At 42.1% G+C, this 18034-nt stretch overlaps 2 pseudogenes; both read right to left on the bottom strand.

Moving 5' to 3' along the window:
- Positions 1–7596: 7596 nt before the first annotated feature.
- LOC100337995 (prickle-like protein 1 pseudogene) lies at positions 7597–8261 on the bottom strand (annotated as a pseudogene).
- A 126-nt stretch (positions 8262–8387) lies between these two features.
- On the bottom strand, positions 8388–9595 carry LOC138843133 (prickle-like protein 1 pseudogene; annotated as a pseudogene).
- Positions 9596–18034: the final 8439 nt, after the last annotated feature.

The raw sequence follows: 18034 nt of genomic DNA, 5'->3' as shown, positions 1-18034 counted from the left end.
CAGAGTTACAGAGAGGGGCAGAGAGAGAGAAGGAGAGAGATCTTCTATCCACTGGTTCATTTCCCAAATGGCTACAATGGCCAGGGCTGGGCCAGACCTTACCCAGGAGCCAGGAGCTTCTTCTAGGTCTCCCATATGAGTGGGAGGCCCAAGTACTTGGACACCTTCTGCTGCTTTCCCAGGCACATTAGCAAGGAGCTGGATCTGAAGTGGAGCAACTGAAACTCCAACTGGCACCCATATGCCAGCATTGCAGATAGTGGCTTTACCCATTAAACCACAATGCTGGCCGGCGCCACGGCTCACTAGGCTAATCCTCCACCTAGCGGCGCCGGCACACTGGGTTCTAGTCCCGGTCGGGGCGCCGGATTCTGTCCCGGTTGCCCCTCTTCCAGGCCAGCCCTCTGCTGTGGCCAGGGAGTGCAGTGGAGGATGGCCCAGGTGCTTGGGCCCTGCACCCCATGGGAGACCAGGAAAAGCACCTGGCTCCTGGCTCCTGCCAACGGATCAGCGCAGTGCTGGCTGCAGCGTGCTGGCCGCGGCGGCCATTGGAGGGTGAACCAATGGCAAAGGAAGACCTTTCTCTCTGTCTCTCTCTCTCACTGTCCACTCTGCCTGTCAAAAAAAAAAAAAAAAAAAAAAAAAAAAAACGCTGGCCCTAGTAAATAAATCTTTAAAAAACTAAAAAAAACTTATCTTTTAATTCCATCTTTCCACAAACTTTTTGAAGTACTCTTATATTTCTGGTCCTTTATTCATATATTCATATACATAGTATGTCTATAACAAATGCATAGATATATTTGTGTTTTAATTAATACTATACATGCAAAATAAACATACAAATAGATACATTTGTGTGTTTGAATTAGTACTATAAATGCAAAATAAACTCATGTGAATATTTAATATGTGGCTTTTTGTTCCCTTCTCTGATCTATCTTCATCTGCTGCCTCTTGGCAGTCATAGTGATACTGCCTTGCAATTTGGAACTGGCTTCCCTCAACATGAGATTGTCAAATATTCAGATGAATTAGAGTTTCATATACTAAAAAGATCTTTTCCTAAATTAAAGATGACTTGGGCTCATCAACTATGCAGATACAAGTCCTAATACAAATTTATCTTGGATGCTTTTCAGGTTTCGTAGTGTTCCCTTACATTTTTTGTTTTAATTTTAAAAATACATATATTTACAATGACACATAGTAATTGTACAAGTTTATCAGGTATAGTGAGATGTGTTAAAGCATGCATACACTGTATAGTGATTATATCAGAGAAACATGTATCTATTATTTCAGTTATTATTTCTTTGTGTTGTGAATGTTCAAAATCCTCTCCATTAGCTATTTTAAAATTATCAATTACCAATCATAGTTATTTTATTGTATTATAGAATATTGAAAGCTGTTTCTCTTAACAATTGCACCCTTGTGACCATTAACTATCCTCTTTTCACCTCTCCCTCCCTTATACTTTTATTCTTATATTATTTTCCATTTTTGGTAAAGAGAAATTTCAATAAGATTAAAATGAAACTTCCATTAAGTATTATTCACAATGACTTGTTATCATTTCAATATTTAAATATTTTATTTATACTTTTCATAGGCTCAGACTTTTTTTTTTTACCTATTTTATATTTTTTCACTTAAGATTATACTAGGAACATTTTCCGTTTTTTATTGGATCCACCTAATTAATTTTTTTCATTGGTTCCACCCTAATAATAACAGTAATGACTGGCATTTATTGAGTGTTTATTGAGGCTTTGTCTTTATTATCTTATTTAATCTCCATGCAACACTATGAGTTAGTGACTATTAGTAGCTATCCAGATTTTGCAAATAGAAAAGCTGAGACTCAGAATCATTAAATAGTTTGCCCAAAGATTTAAATCTAGAAAGTCTGACTCCAGAGTCTGTGCTCATTCAAAACAATTAAATAGCTCTGCTTGCTTCCTATACTTTGTTCAACGGCTTCACTGGTTTTAAATACTGAGCTTATACAGAGTAGGTTTTGTCTATTCTGCTTCGGTAACCATGCAAAAGTCATCTTTCTATATAGTTCTGACTCTATTGCATGGTTTTTCTAGGCTCAGTTCCTAGAAATGGAAGGGGAGAACCATTTTGTCCAAAAGTTTTATTCAGAAGGATCTTATTGGGCAAACTGGTAGAAAGAGACAAGGAACATTTATTTATTTCTTTCCCCACAGATCTAAATGCTGTGTTGTGGAGCTCCACACTCGAGTTAGGGCAGTGTCAGGGAGAGAGCATTGAGTCTGGTCCCTTTCAGGCTATTTGGTGCCCCTCTGCTATGGAACAGTCTGGACTTCCTATAACATTTATCCCAGGTGTTGTAACTTGTTTCTCTATGTTGCTCCCACTGAGATAAACAGACATTTTTCTTCTTTCTACCCCAAGGTTTAACAGAGTGCCCACTGTGTAGTTGGTACTTAATAGATGCTTGTTTCACGACTAGTTGAAGGATAGAGAAAGACCTGTCTCAACTGTGAACTCTCATTTTCAATTAGGAACTGTCCATAGCTGGGGTATGTCTTATGTACACCTTTTGTTTTGGTACTTTGACATCTTGGGGCCTTGCTGACATTGGAAGGGACTGCCTGCACCTGGATTAGCTACTTCCTAAAGTGGCAAACAACCCCTGGGGTGCACATCTTTCATATGCAAACCCATCAATCTCAAGACCAGACTCCATCCACCTCCTCAAAGAAGCTTTTCCAGGACTCACACTTGAGCCACTACTCCCCTGTTCTACTGACCCAAGGGCTTGGTAACAGGCACACAGGGACAGCCCCTCTGCACCACAGCCTGCTGAAATTACCCAGACTAGCCAGTCCTAAGCAAATCTGCCCTGCCCTACCCATTCCTTATGGTGAAATCCACAATCAAGGCTCTTGCCCACATTCGCCCCTTCTCCCTTTAACTCCTCAGGAACCCTGATGCTTCCCCAGGTGGCCCTGCAGGACATGGGGAAGTGTGCCCCTTCTTCTTGGGGAACTGTGAACAACAAACTGTGTTTCTGATGGCAGTTCTCGCCCCATCTGTTGACCTTACCATACCTGAATCACAATAAAACCTACATTAAAGTTGCCACCAACTGAAATGGTGGTGGGTGAAACATCAGAACAACATAAGGGAACAGTAGGCCTGCAAGATGTAAGTGGCAGTAAGAGTGGCACTAAGTAACAGGATGTAATGTTGACAGCCTGGGAGAGAGCATGATAATTATAATAATTAACAGTAAGGACAATTTCATAAACTCAAAGCTTTATTGCTTCACTTTTACACATATTATGTAATTAGTTTCTCTCTGCACATACAGTTAGAAGATATTATCATTCTGTGTGATTACACAATAGGCTAGGCCTTCTGCTGAGTTCATAGAACCAGAAATAAAACTGGAGATCGCCATATCCAATCTCCTCATATACAAATGAAGCAACTGAGGCCAGGCCGGGGAAGGGGGTCTGGGCTGTGTGTGCTCCCATCCATCCCTTCTGTATTCATAGGTGCTGTTCTAAGCATGACCTATTTTTTACCTGTCTCAGAGCCTGGCAAGAAGTAGGGCAGAACCCGCCAGCTGGGGGCCTGGATATCAGTTTCTTTCCCTGAGGTCTGGCTGACACCCCTGGGTTACTATCCCAGGTTGGGTCCTTTCACTCCTGCTCACAATACTATCACACCAGCACCTCTCACCATCCTTGGGACAGTGACTGAGAAAGTCCTGACTGTCCTGCAGGGTAGCTGCCTTCATGACCCTAGGGTACCAGGCTGGCCTGGCCATGGGGGTCCAGGCAAGGGATCAAGGTTGCCAGGGGTTCCAAGGCAGGGGCTTTGTTACAGACCTCTCCCGTTGCATTAGTCGGTTCAGAGTGGAACTGGTCATATAATTAGACATACAGGGGCCTGCATTACTGTTACAGGTGTTCCAAATCACCTGGGTGTGAAACTTGCCCCAGAGCCTAAGGTTAGACTGAATTTGTAGCCTAGAGGATGGAGGGAAAAGTTAAAACCATTGCGGGGGTGGAGGGGGCAGGGCACTAGCTGGAAACACAGCTAAAGACATTTCCCTCTGCTTGTTTCACAAGCACCCAAGCCTCATGAAAGATCTATTAGGACCTGAGGCATCTAATATATAGTTGATGGATCTGATTTGGTTCTGAATCAGAGTGTCTATTTGAGACAAAACTTAATGGGTGTGCAAAGGGAAGATGCAGCAAGTGCAGTCCAAACACAGAAAGCGCTTGCATTGTCTGAACTAGTTTCTGTGCTATGAAGTGCAGCCAGGACGACGCGAACTCCAGAAATAAAGCCTGACTATTTCCTCTGGATCGTCACCCTCAACAACAAAACACTGTGCTGAGGACAGGATCCAAGGCTGGTGACAGGGCGCTGCCAGGGTGGGAGCTCCAGTCCAGGGGCTGGCAGAGGCAGGGATTCGAGAGTCAGGAACCGGCTGGAAGCCACTGGCTGGGTCACCCATAGGCTCCGAGAGGATCTGGGGGAGTTGTGGGCATAATGAGCTTTCAGGTCAGTTAACGCCAGAGCGAAGCTGGCTTCTCTGCAGAGATCTTGAAGGAGAAGAGTGAGTTAAGGCAGAAATGGAGGTTGGGGGACTGAGACAGCAGCAGCCAAGGTCCACATTTCCCTGTAAGGAAGTCACAGCCCTGTGGCCTTGGGTCTGAGATGGCTTAGGTTTGAAACACCAAATCAAGTCAGGTTTTATAGACAGCTGCACCCACAGGTTGGTCTTGCTAGGCCTTCAAGGGCCCAGGCCTCTCAGGAAAGCCCAAAGCTCACTTTAATTCCTAGAGGCCTAATGTCCATGACAGATGGTGGTGTTGTATCCTGGGCAGTGGGGACGTGGGAACAGCATTTGAATTTTTCTCCTCAGCACCCTGCCTCTCACCTCCTAGGAAGGAAACAAGGGGTGGGAATATAGAAAAGCATGGGAAGTTTCATATGAGACTTGGAATAAACCATGCACATTCCCTCTCAGAGGCAATCACTGCTCACTGCTTGTTCATTTGTATAATGGGCATAATTATCACAACAGGATTATTGTATGAGATGAGGGAGAAGCTATCTTAATGTTTGGATACATCCCCTTCTATTTTTTAAAGCATTTTAAACACGATTAGAATCACACTGTAAATTTTTTTCCTTAAGAATAGTATGACTGGCCGGCGCCGCGGCTCACTAGGCTAATCCTCCGCCTTGCGGCGCCAGCACACCGGGTTCTAGTCCCGGTCGGGGCACCGGATTCTGTCCCGGTTGCCCCTCTTCCAGGCCAGCTCTCTGCTGTGGCCAGGGAGTGCAGTGGAGGATGGCCCAAGTGCTTGGGCCCTGTACCCCATGGGAGACCAGGATAAGTACCTGGCTCCTGCCATCGGATCGGCGCGGTGCACTGGTTGCAGTGTGCCGGCCGCGGTGGCCATTGGAGGGTGAACCAACGGCAAAAGGAAGACCTTTCTCTCTGTCTCTCTCTCTCACTGTCCACTCCTGCCTGTCCAAAAAAAAAAAAAAAAAATAGTATGACTGTTATTCATCACAAAATACTGTGTGCATATGCCAACAAAACTTTACTGCCAGAAAGGGATGGTGAGCTGGATTTGGTCTGTGGGTGGCTGACCTTGGGTGTGGGGAGTCCATATTTGGCTCTGTCCTGGTATAGGACAAGGGGCAGCCACTGATAATATAATGATTGACAACAATGAAAGTGATGATATTATCCTTCTCTGGGATAGAGAAGGGAATTGGTCATGTCTCTGCCTTCTGGAAATTCACCATCTAGGATGTGAAAGGTGCTGGCAGTATGTAGGCAGAAGAGTTTGAAACAGATCGTCCTTAAAACTATTTGAATCTGTTTAAGCCCCATTTAATTCAGTTTCCACAAATCTATGTTCTTTTTTTTAAAGGTTTTATTTATTTATCTGACAGGCAGAGTTACAGATAGTGAGAGAGAGAGAGAAAGAGAAAGGTCTTCCCTCTATTGGTTCACTCCCCAAGTGGCCGCATGTCTTCCTATGAGATAACCACCACATTGCTGAGAGTAGAAAAACCATCTCCACCACGGCCAAAGTGGGGAAATTCGCTAACTCCACTTCCCCTTGTTTCTGCCATACATTTCAGTACCAGGTATGGGGCTTTTTTTTTTTTTTTTTAACATTTATGCAGTTTACATTGCTTGACCCATAAGTAATACTGGTAAGATTAACTTGACCGTATTACACAGTTTTTACATAGCTCCACCATGCATACAAAGCCTTTTAAACATGGAAAAATTTGGCAGTTTGAATTTTCCATCACTAGGCAATATAAATTTGGCCATTAACTTATAGACCCTGACTTAAAATATGAACAATCATTTCCTTTGTGAATGCTATTTATGGTTCCCTAACAAATCTAACAATGCAGTGTAACAAAGATCTTGCAACTCAGGGCCATAAAAATATCAGCTTTAAAATTTAAACTGTACAGTATGTGCATTAATATTTGCACCGCTCAATTAATAAGGCACTGAAGTCTGTGGAATGCTGCAGTATAAACAGCAAAGGTTTTTTTACAATCTGGAGCTGGAGCTAATACAATGCAATGTTTACCTGGCTAATAAGGAAAGGGGACAAAGTTGGCCTCACACAATAGAATGTACACTGTTAGAGATCAGTGTGACCGTGTGCATGGCTCACAGCAGGACAGGCTGGTCAGGACCTGAGCCAATCTGATTTATGTGGATGACAAACACTATTGCTTTGCACAATTCTCCATCATGTAAAATCAACACCCTCCTCCAGCCACCAGTCTAACAGGTTCTATCCCAGGAAGATAAACTAGGGAAAGCTTACCTTTAAATGTAATTCCAGCACTGTAAACAGAACATGGGTTCTCATTTACATGGACAGAACTCTTTAGTGTTTTGGAAACTCTCCTATGGAAGAAAAAAAGATATGATTACATGGTTAATGGTTATGTATTTATTATTTTATTTTATTTATTTATTTTTTTTTTGACAGGCAGAGTTAGACAGTAGGAGAGAGAGACAGAAAGAAAGGTCTTCCTTTTTCCGTTGGTTCACCCCCCAAGTGGCCACTGCGGCTGGCGCACTGCGCTGATCCGAAGCCAGGAGCTAGGTGCTTTCTCCTGGTCTCCCATGCGAGTACAGGGCCCAAGAACCTGGGCCATCCTCCACTGCCTTCCCGGGCCACAGCAGAGAGCTGGGCTGGAAGAGGAGCAACCGGGACAGAATCTGGCACCCCAACCGGGACTAGAACCCAGGGCGCCACAGGCGGAGGATTAGCCTAGAGAGCCACGGTGCCGGCCCTAATGGTTATGTTTTAAACAAATGATCTATTGCTACTAGGTTAAGAAATTATACAGTTTTGGCCTTGTAGTCCTTTTTCTTCTTGGACTTAGTTGTCCTCTAAGCAACTGACGGGCAGAAGGTGCAGAAGTTGGACCAGAGAGGTTGTCTGTATAGCCGGTGACTAGGTCTGAGGGATTGGTCGTCCCAGAGAACATTTATGTGCTTCTGAGTTGAAAGAGGAGGAGGAATGCCAGGAATCATTCCATTCATTTCAAGGTGTAGGTTCTACTTCTGCGGAAATGATGATGAAACCTCAATCCTCCCAAGTGGTAGACCTGACTCCTTTCACTCACAGGAGGCTGCACGACTTTGATGCTTTTCGTTACCACTGTCATGACATATTCTGGAAACTTGACCCTCTGTGGTCTGGATTGAGACTTGGAACTTTTGAGAATTGGCAGATATACTAGTTTTCTCTTCAGGCATGGCTTTTTGCTGGACACAGCTCTAAACTCTTTAAGGATTAGGCACTCTTGTGCAGCATCAAAGAGTTCAGAGTTCCCATGTTGCTTATTTTCTCAAAGTCTTCTTCCTCCATTTCCTCAGAGTTTGCAGAGAATATAACAATGACCTTGGCTTGGCTTGCCCATCCACTGCAGCCCCTGTGATATCAAACAAAACTGAAGAATCTTGAGAATCCTGAACATGTTACTCTGGTTTTAAGTCTGACAATGCCCCAGGGAGTCTTCACATCCTGTGTTGGATCATGGCTGTATCCTGAGGCCCTCTGTTCCATATCCAGTTCCTGGAGATTTCTGCTTGCACAGCCTGGGTGCTCACCATAAGGGGAATTGTCAGTCTATCTTGTGATTGTGTCCCAATATGTTTCAGGTCAGTGTTTTTCACTTGAAAGGCTCTGGTTGTTGTGCCTTAATTGGTTTTATTCTTTTTCCCTAAGATTTTCTGTGTGCCTCAAAGCTATCTTTAAAAGTATTTATTTGTTAATTTATCTGTTTACTTGAGAGAGAGGGAAGGAGAAAGGCTCCCATCTGCTGGCTCAGCTGGAAGCCAAGAATTCAAATCAGACCTCTCATGAGGGTAGTAGGTAGTAGGTAGCACTGCTCATTGGCTTGAGAATACATTTCATGCAACTTGAGGAGGATCTCTGTTATATAATCTTCATGCTTAGCCCTACCCTCAGGGTATTCTGGGATCTCATGCTCTATTGTGCCTTTCTAAAATTCTTCATTAAAAGCTCATTCCTGAACCCGGCGCCATGGCTCACTAGGCTAATCCTCCGCCTTGCGGTGCCGGCACACCGGGTTCTAGTCCCGGTCGGGGCGCCGGATTCTGTCCCGGTTGCCCCTCTTCCAGGCCAGCTCTCTGCTGTGGCCAGGGAGTGCAGTGGAGGATGGCCCAAGTCCTTGGGCCCTGCACCCCATGGGAGACCAGGAGAAGTACCTGGCTCCTGCCATCGGATCAGCACAGTGCTCCGGCCGCAGCGCGCCCGGTTGCGGCGGCCATTGGAGGGTGAACCAACAGCAAAGGAAGACCTTTCTTTCTGTCTCTCTCTCTCACTGTCAAAAAAAAAATAATAATAAAAATAAAATATAAAAAAAAGCTTGCGGGCGCCGCAAGGCGGAGGATTAGCCTGGTGAGCCGTGGCGCCGGCCTGGCATCTCTTGATTAAACTGACTGCACTGCAGTTGTTAGAATTAGAGCATAGATGTCTTTACCAAGACTGCATGATTTCGAGCAATGAATCTGACCTTGTTGGGAATGAAGGGACATCCCAACAAATCGGCTTTACACAAAGCATGCCAGCACTGCCCATCGTAGGTTATCTGCATGGTCGACACCCGTATATTTCCCATAGGTTTCACAGTACTCTGTATAGACTCAAAGTGGCCACAGAAGAATGGGTGGCCATTCTTCACGAGACACTTTGTCCTCCCGGGACTGTTTCATCCTCAAAGCACCAGAAGTGTTACTGGTGCCAGTGGAGACTCTCAGCCTCAGTGCACTCCTCAACAAAATTATCTCATCACATGCTGAGCACAGTGGTTTGAGCCATTCAGCATGATGCCTGTCACAGTGAATTTTTCCATCCTGTTAAAAATAGACGAGCCTGACCAGCAGGTCTTTACACGTGAAACAGACAAAACAGAGTCAGTGTCAGCGTGCTCTGGGACCCCCTTGAGAGGCAAGCACTGCAGTTTCACCTCTGTTTATCTTCAGCCCACACTGCTCACACACAATGTGCATTCCTGATATCTCAGGGCTCTGTGTTACTGCTCTGGGCGAGAGTTTAATCTTTCCTCTTTCAAGTATTCTTTCTTCTGCTAAGCAATTGAGCTCTTGCAATTCCTTTTTTGTCCTTTTCATTCAAACGCTAACAATATTTTACCTCAAGTTGGCGAACTGGTACAAAAGTCCTTTGATTTAATGTTTCTTTCTGGAGCTACTGACCTAAGGACACTTTTCCTCTGGTTATCAAAATACAGCTGGATCAACTCCGGTCTAAGGCTCAGGGGGACCCAGGGTTACTCCTCCAGTGTACTGCTGGAGTCATCATCTAGTATGGAATTTTTCTGACATCCAAAGGCAGATTTGCTTATTTTGAACTTGATCACCAAACGTGTTATAATAAAGTTAAAAAGCCAGTTGTTCAGTTCCAGGACAACAAACAATAGTTGCTTCATCTACCAGGAACCTTAGTGAGTGCAGCTGCTGAGATATCTCGATCTTTGATCTTGAACATTTTTTCCTGCACAGTGACCTGCTGAAGAAAGGTCGTGGGGTTCTGCAGTCAGAGAGAACTGGGTTAAAATCTCAGTTCTGGCTTCTTGGGGGTCCCAAGATGGTGGAATAGCAACAGGGTGGTCTGACTCATGTGGGATGCAGTTAATATTTAAAAAGAGGAGGGGCTCGGCACTGTGGCGTGGTGATTGCTCCTCTTCCAGTCCGGCTCTCTGCTGTGGCCTGGGAAGGCAGTGGAGGATGGCCCAAGTGCTTGGGCCCTGCACCCACATAGGAGACAAGGAGGAAGCAGCTGGCTCCTGGCTTCGGATGGGTGCAGCTCCAGCCATTGTGGCCGTTTGGGGAGTGAACCAGCGGAAGGAAGACCTTTCTCTCTGTCTCTTCCTCTCACTGTCTGTAACTCTACCTCTCAAATAAATAAAATCTTAAGAGAAAATAATGAAGACACTATAAGCCCCCCATAGGAACACTACAACATTTCAATGTTAGAAGGTGAAGATGAAATGATTGAGGAAATGCCAGAAACGGAATTCATAAAACTAGTCATTGGACTACTTAGAAGCAATCAGAAGCAAATTCAAGAACTAAAGAAAACTATATATGATATGAATAAAAATGTCTTCCGTGAAATTGAGATAGTAAAGAGAAATCAAAATAAATACTAGAAATGAAGAATTCAATAGAGCAAATAAAAAATGAAGTGGAAAGTCTTAACAACAGAGTAGGTGAGGGAGAAGAAAAGAATATCTGAGTTAGAAGACAAATCTCTGGAGATTTCAGAGTCAGACCAAAAATAAGAAAGTAGAACACTAAAAAACACTGTTGGAGAGCTACAAAATATTATCAAATGACCCAACATTTGGGTCTTGGGAGTCCCCGAAGGCATGCAAAGACAGAAAGGATTAGAAGGCCTTTTCAGTGAAATAATAACAGAAAACTTCCCTAATTTGGAGAAAGAAAGGGACGTCCAAGTATAGGAAGAACATAGAACTCCCAATTGTGCCGGCCTGCGGCACAATGAACTGGGTCTTCCTGAAACAGAGAGTGGGAATGCGGGGACAAGGACGCAAAGAATGGAGCCAAGACAAGTCCTGATCAAGGCTCTTTATTGAATAAATCCAGTAGTATTTAAACATGACCAGTTGTTTACAAGAAGGAGCACAAAAGATTTACATATCAAAAAGGCTCTTAAGGTTACAAAGAGTTCCCAATAAGGTTCTTAATTATTGATTACAAGGGTACAATAAAACACTTAGGTGATAAATGCAGGTTTCAGGTGTGACTGATTATCTGTATCATCTCTTGTGAAAGGTTTAGGTTCTTCCTGCCTCTTCCCGGAATCTCCCTAGCCCAATTGTCTGTGCCCGGGAAGTCTCCATTCATATGTTTAAGTGTAAACAAAGGGAGTGACTACCTGTGGCTGCCCACACCAATAGACATGACCAGAAAAAAATCTTCACCACAGCACATTGTAATAAAACTCTCCACAGTAAAACATAAGAGATTCTAAAATGTGCACAAGAGAAATGCCAAATTATATTCAGAGGAATCCCAATCAAACTCACAGTGGACTTCTCATCAGAAACCCTACAGGCTAGGAGAGAATGGCGAGATATATTCCAAGTTTTAAGAGAAAAAAAAATCAACCTAGAATACTGTAATCTGCAAAGCTCTCATTTATGAATAAAGGTGAAATAAAGACCTTCCACAACAAACAAAATTGAAAGAATTTGTCACTACCCGTCCAGCCCTACAAAAGATGCTCAAGGATGTGCTACACACAGAAACACAGATACAGAGACATCACTATGAAAGAAGGTGAAAGCAGAAAATCGTTCATTAAAAATACAAAGGAAATCCAAAGTTAAAAATTGGATTATTAATGGAAAAATGACAGGAAGAAGTCATTACATAAAAATAGTCACCTTGAATGTAAATAGCATCAACTCTCCAGTTAAAAGACACAGATGGGACGAATGGAGTAAAAAAGAAAGCCCATCTATTTGCTGCCTACAAGAAACACATCTTACCAACAACAGTACATGCAGACTGAAAGTGAAAGGATGGAAAAAGATAATCCATGCTAATGGAAACCAAAAAAGAGCTGGTGTAGCCATCCTAATATCAGACAAAAGAGACTTTAACACAAAAACTGTTAAAAGAGACAAAGAAGGACACCATGTAATGATTAAGAGGTCCATTCAACAGGAAGCTTTGATTATTATAAATGTATATGCACTTAATTAAAGAAACCTCAAATAACTAAAGCAATCATATAGAGCAAAAACAAAGCTAGAGGCATCACAATACCAGATTTCAAGATATACTACAGGGCAGTTATAATCAAAACAGCCTGGTACTGATACAAAAACAGATGGATAGGGGGCTGGCGCTATGGCATAGTGGGTAAAGCTGCTGCCTGCAGTGCCAGAATCCCATATGGGCGCTGGTTCAAGTCTCAGCTGCTCCACTTCCAATCCAGTTCTCTGCTATGGCCTGGGAAAGCATAGAAGATGGCCCACAGTCCTTGGGCCCATGCATCCATGTGGGAGACCGGGAAGAAGCTCCTGCCTCCTGGCTTTGGACTGGCACAGTTCCAGCTGTTGCAGCCATCTGGGGAGTGAACGAGCAGATGGAAAATCTCTCTCTCTTTTTCTCTCCCTCTCCCTCTCCCTCTCCTTCTCTCTCTGTGTAACTGTGACTTTCAAATAAATAAATAAATAAATCTTTCAAAAAAACCAGATGGATGGACCAATGGAACAGACTAGAAACACCATAAATAAATATAAGCATGTATAACTAACTTATCTTTGACAAAGGAGCTAAAATAAATCCCTGGAACAACGACAGTCTCTTCAACAAATGGTACTGGGAAAATTGGAGCTTTAAATGCAGAATTATGAAGCAAGACCCCTACCTTACACCTTACACAAAAATCCGTTTAAAATGGATTAAATACCTAAGTATATGACCCAATACCATCAAATTATTCTAGAACATTGGGGAAACCCTACAAGACATCGGCATAGACAAAGAGTTTTTAGAAAAGGCCCCAGAGGCACAGGCAATTAAAGCCAAAATTGACAATGAGATTACATCAAATTGAGAAGCTTCTGCACTGTAACAGAAACACTCAGCAAAGTGAAGAGGCAACTGAGAGAGTGGGAGAAAATATTTGTAAACTATGCAACTTATAAAGGATTAATAACCAGAATATATAAAGAGATCAAGAAGCTCAGCAACAACAAAATAAGCAGTCTGGTTAAGCAAAGGACTTAAACAGACATTTTTCAAAAGGAGAAATCCAAATGGCCAACAGAAACATGAAAAAATGCTCAGGATCACTAGCTGTCAGAGAAATGCAAATCCAAATTACAGTGAAGTTTCACCTCACTCCTGTTAGAATGGCTTTCACAGAGAAATCAACAAACAATAAATGCTGGCGAGGATGTGGGGAAAAAGGTATCCTAATCCACTGTTGGTGGGAATGTAAACTGGTAAAGTCACTATGGAAGATACCTCAGAAATATGAGATACCTCAGAAATGTGAATATAGCCCTACCATATGTCCCACCCATCCTACTCCTGGGAATATACCCAAGGGAAATGAAATCAGCATATGATAAGGGAGAAGAAAAGAACAAAAATTAAAAATTTTAAATTTTTAAAAACTAAAAAAAAAAAAAACTGTTCCTCAACCATCAACAGAAGAGCTATTCAAAGTCATTGGTTCTCAAAGTATCTATTTTACTCTTATGATTGCCTTATTATTATTATTTCTTATTATTGTCTTGCTTCATAATTCTGCATGTAAAGCTCCAATTTTCCCAGCACCATTTGTTGAAGAGACTGTCGTTGTTCCAGGGATTTATTTTAGCTCCTTTGTCAAAGATAAGTTAGTTATACATGCTTATATTTATTTATGGTGTTTCTAGTCTGTTCCATTGGTCTATCCATCTGGTTTTTTTGAAAGATTTATTTATTTATTTATTTATTTAAAGCTCTTTCATGAGCTTTTTGTACCTCCATGTTTATTGTAGCTCAATTCACAGTAGCAAAGGTGTGGAATAAAATAAAATACCCACCAATTGAAGACTGGATAAAGAAATTATGGGATATGTACACCGTGGAATACTACACAGCAGTAAAAAAAATTTGGTCATTTGCAACAAAATGGATGAAACTGGAAAACATCATACTTAGTGAAATAAGCCAGTCCCAGAGGAACAAATTCTATATGTTCTCCCTGACCTGTGATAACTAATAGAGAACCTAAAAGGCAATCATAAGAGTAAAATAGATACTTTGAGAACCAATGACTTTGAATAGCTCTTCTGTTGATGGTTGAGGAACAGTTTTTTTTTTTTTTAGTTTTTAAAAATTTAAAATTTTTAATTTTTGTTCTTTTCTTCTCCCTTATCTTATTTTACTTATCTTTTTTCTTTTGTGATAATCATTGAACTCTTTACTTAACATAGAATTAGCCATATGTGTATAAAGTTAATTGAAAATAGATCTTAGTAAAAAATAAGAGTGAGAATAAGAAAGGGAAGAGAAGAGGGGTGGAAATGTGGGAAGAAGTGCAGACATGGTAGAAAGAATTAGCATGTTCCTAAAGTTGTAGTTGTGAAATGCATAAAGTTTGTTACTGTAATGCAGTATAGTTCTGCATACATTCCTACAGACTTACTTCTAAGGGTACAGTTTAAAAACTTTCATGGGGTCCAGATTCCCTTAAGCTGAGTGGTAAAAATAGCAGTTTAAGTGTGATAGAGATCATATGGGTAGAATTAAGTGGTAAAGTGATCATATAGATAGTGTCAAATAAGTTCTAAGATGATACTTAGGTTTCTGGTCAAGTGTTAAAGTGATCATATAAATAGGAAAGTGTATAGTAATAATAATAGAATTAAAAAGGAGTGAATGCTCCAACATGGAAAGAGTCCATACAGCAGACTCATAGAATGACAGTCACCTTAAGTAGCACTCTGATCTCAGAATTGACCCTTATGGCATTCTGATCTGGCTGAAAAGCCCAAGGGAGCATTTCAGGTATGGAAGGCCAAGACACTGCAGCAAAAATTGTTCCACATGAAGGACCTCTGTGGGTGAGACCTCTGTGGAAAAAAGTGGCCACTAAAGAAGGATGTGCTTTTCTCTGAAGGGAGGAGACAACTTCCACTTTGTTTATAGCCTTGTCAAGTTAGTGAATCCAAAAGGCTTCCATAGCCTAGGCAGCTCATGTCAAGAGCCTTGAGTGATCACTGACATCATACATAAGAGTGTTAATTGTTAAATAAACAAGAGTCACTGTGCACTAACTTCCCACACAGGACCTCTGTCCTCAAAGAGTTGTATTATGATACTTAATAGTAAAACCTGTTCTCAGAGAATTACTTCCATTTAGTGTGTTAAATGGAGGATATTCTTATGTCTTATGGTTATAAGTTATATTATTATGTCTCATAAGTTATAGTTATGTATCATTCTTGGGTTCTTCTTTAAAGATAATTAAGTTTCTAAAAAGAAAGAAGGGGAAAAGGAAGGGAAAAAAGAAATAAAAAGAAAAAAAAATGGAGGAGAAAGAGAAAAAAATAAAGCAAAATGACCTTCGAGATGCAACAATTTTGAACAGCCATTGTCTGGATTATTGAGGAGCAGTTTTTCTTTTTTTTTCTTTCTCATACAAAGCACTGAACTCTTTACCTAGAATAGAGTTAACCTCTCTATATAAATTAAATGAAAATAGACCTTAGTAAAAATCAAGATAGGGAACAGGAGAGAGAAGAGGAAAAGGGGTGGGCAGGTATGATGGGAAGAATTACTGTGTTCCTAATGTATTTATGAAATGCATGCAAATAAATTTTAAAAAATGAAAATTAAAAAAAAACTAGTTCTGATACCTACTAGCTGAGTGAGATTGGGGTGAGTTCTGTGAACTCTCTGTAGTTCATTGTCCCAATCTGTGAAATGGGCATGATAATAGGCATATGGTGAGGATTGGATTAAAAACGTGTAAAGCATATGGCCTGATGTACAGTAGCTCTCCCTTACTAATGGGGGATGTGTTCCAAAATCCACAGTGGGTGCCTAAAATCATATATAGTGCTTACTGAACACCATATTTATTGTATTTTTTCCCTACATATACCTATGATAAAATTTAATTTATAAATTAGGCATAGTAAGAGGTTATAAACAACTAATAATAAAATAGAACAATTCTAACAAAGTATTAAATGTTATGTGACTGTTGTCTCTATTTTTTTTTTTTTTTTTTTTTTTGACAGGCAGAGTGGACAGTGAGAGAGAGACAGAGAGAGAGGTCTTTCTTTGCCATTGGTTCACCCTCCAATGGCCGCCGTGGCTGGTGCACTGCGGCCGGCGCACCGTGCTAATCCGAAGGCAGGAGCCAGGTGCTTCTCCTGGTCTCCCATGGGGTGCAGGGCCCAAGCACCTGGGCCATCCTCCACTGCACTCCTGGGCCATAGCAGAGAGCTGGCCTGGAAGAGGGGCAACCGGGACAGAATCTGGCGCCTCGACCGGGACTAGAACCTGGTGTGCCGGTGCCGCTAGGCGGAGGATTGGCCTGTTGAGCCACAGCGCCGGCCCTGTTGTCTCTCTTTCAAAACATCTTAGCATACTGTTCTCACCCTTCTCCTTGTAAGGGAGAATACAATGTGAATTGATAATATAATATGCCTATGTGCTGAAGTGAAGTGATATGGATGATGTAGGCATTGTGACGGAGGTTTTTTTTTGTTTGTTTGTTTGTTTTTTTTTTTTTTTTTTGACAGGCAGAGTGGACAGTGAGAGAGAGAGAGACAGAAAGAAAGGTCTTCCTTTTCCGTTGGTTCACCCCCCAAATGGCTGCTACCGCCGGCCAGCGCGCTGCGCCGATCCGAAGCCAGGAGCCAGGTGCTTCTCCTGGTCTCCCATGGGGTGCAGGACCCAAGCACTTGGGTCATCCTCCACTGCACTCCCTGGCCACAGAAGAGAGCTGGACTGGAAGAGGAGCAGCCGGGACAGAATCTGGCGCCTCGACCAGGACTAGAACCCGGGATACCAGTGCCGCAGGCAGAGGATTAGCCTAATGAGCTGCAGCACTGGCCAAGTGACTGAGTATTAGGCCTCTGTGTAAGGGTTAGTTGAACACAAGTGCCATGATACTGTGATAGTTGATCTAAAAGCCAAAATGACTAACAATTGACTCATGGGCATCCATAGCATGTGTACACGGTACAAAGTGATGATCTACATATCAGGTGGGATTAAGAGGAGGATGTGAAATTTCATCACTGCTAAGAACGGTACCCATTTAAAATTTATGAATCATTTTCCATCCAATATTTCCCATCCAATATTTTCAGGCTGCAGTTAACTGCAAAAGGTGATACTGTGGATAAGGGGAAACTACTTTATACCATGTATTTAATAAATAGTAGTCCCCTCCTATTTTATTTTTCTGTTATTGCAAGGACTAAGCCAGGCTGGTATTACCATCTCAAAGTGCTGGAATCACTATTCTCATAATTGGAGCATGACTTTGAGGAAAAATGATTCTCAAACTGTACCATACACCAGAATCACACAGAAGGTTTGATAAAAAAGATATTTCTGGTGCCTGGAATTTCTGACTGGGGAAGAGCCTGAGAATTTGCATTTTGAACAATTTCTCAGATGATACTTAGGCTTCTGGCCTGAAAACACATTTTTAGAACCACTGGCCTACAAGATTTTGCTACTTTTTCTGTCCTGACCACTCCTACTCCTCCTTTGGAACTCAGCTTTGTTTTCATATCGTCAAGAAAGGCTTTCTTCTTGAAGTCCACGTTAGGCCTTCATCCTCTTTGCTTTCAAAGCTCCCTGGACTTCTTCAGCCATAGGACTTATCACAATGCTCTGCAATTGTCTTGCTAACTTGGCTGTATCCCACAACAGATA

This window comes from Oryctolagus cuniculus, chromosome 4 (assembly GCF_964237555.1).
Source record: "Oryctolagus cuniculus chromosome 4, mOryCun1.1, whole genome shotgun sequence".
NCBI lineage: Eukaryota > Metazoa > Chordata > Mammalia > Lagomorpha > Leporidae > Oryctolagus > Oryctolagus cuniculus.
Note: the sequence above shows the minus strand (reverse complement) of the source record. Positions and strands in the feature narration are given on the sequence as shown.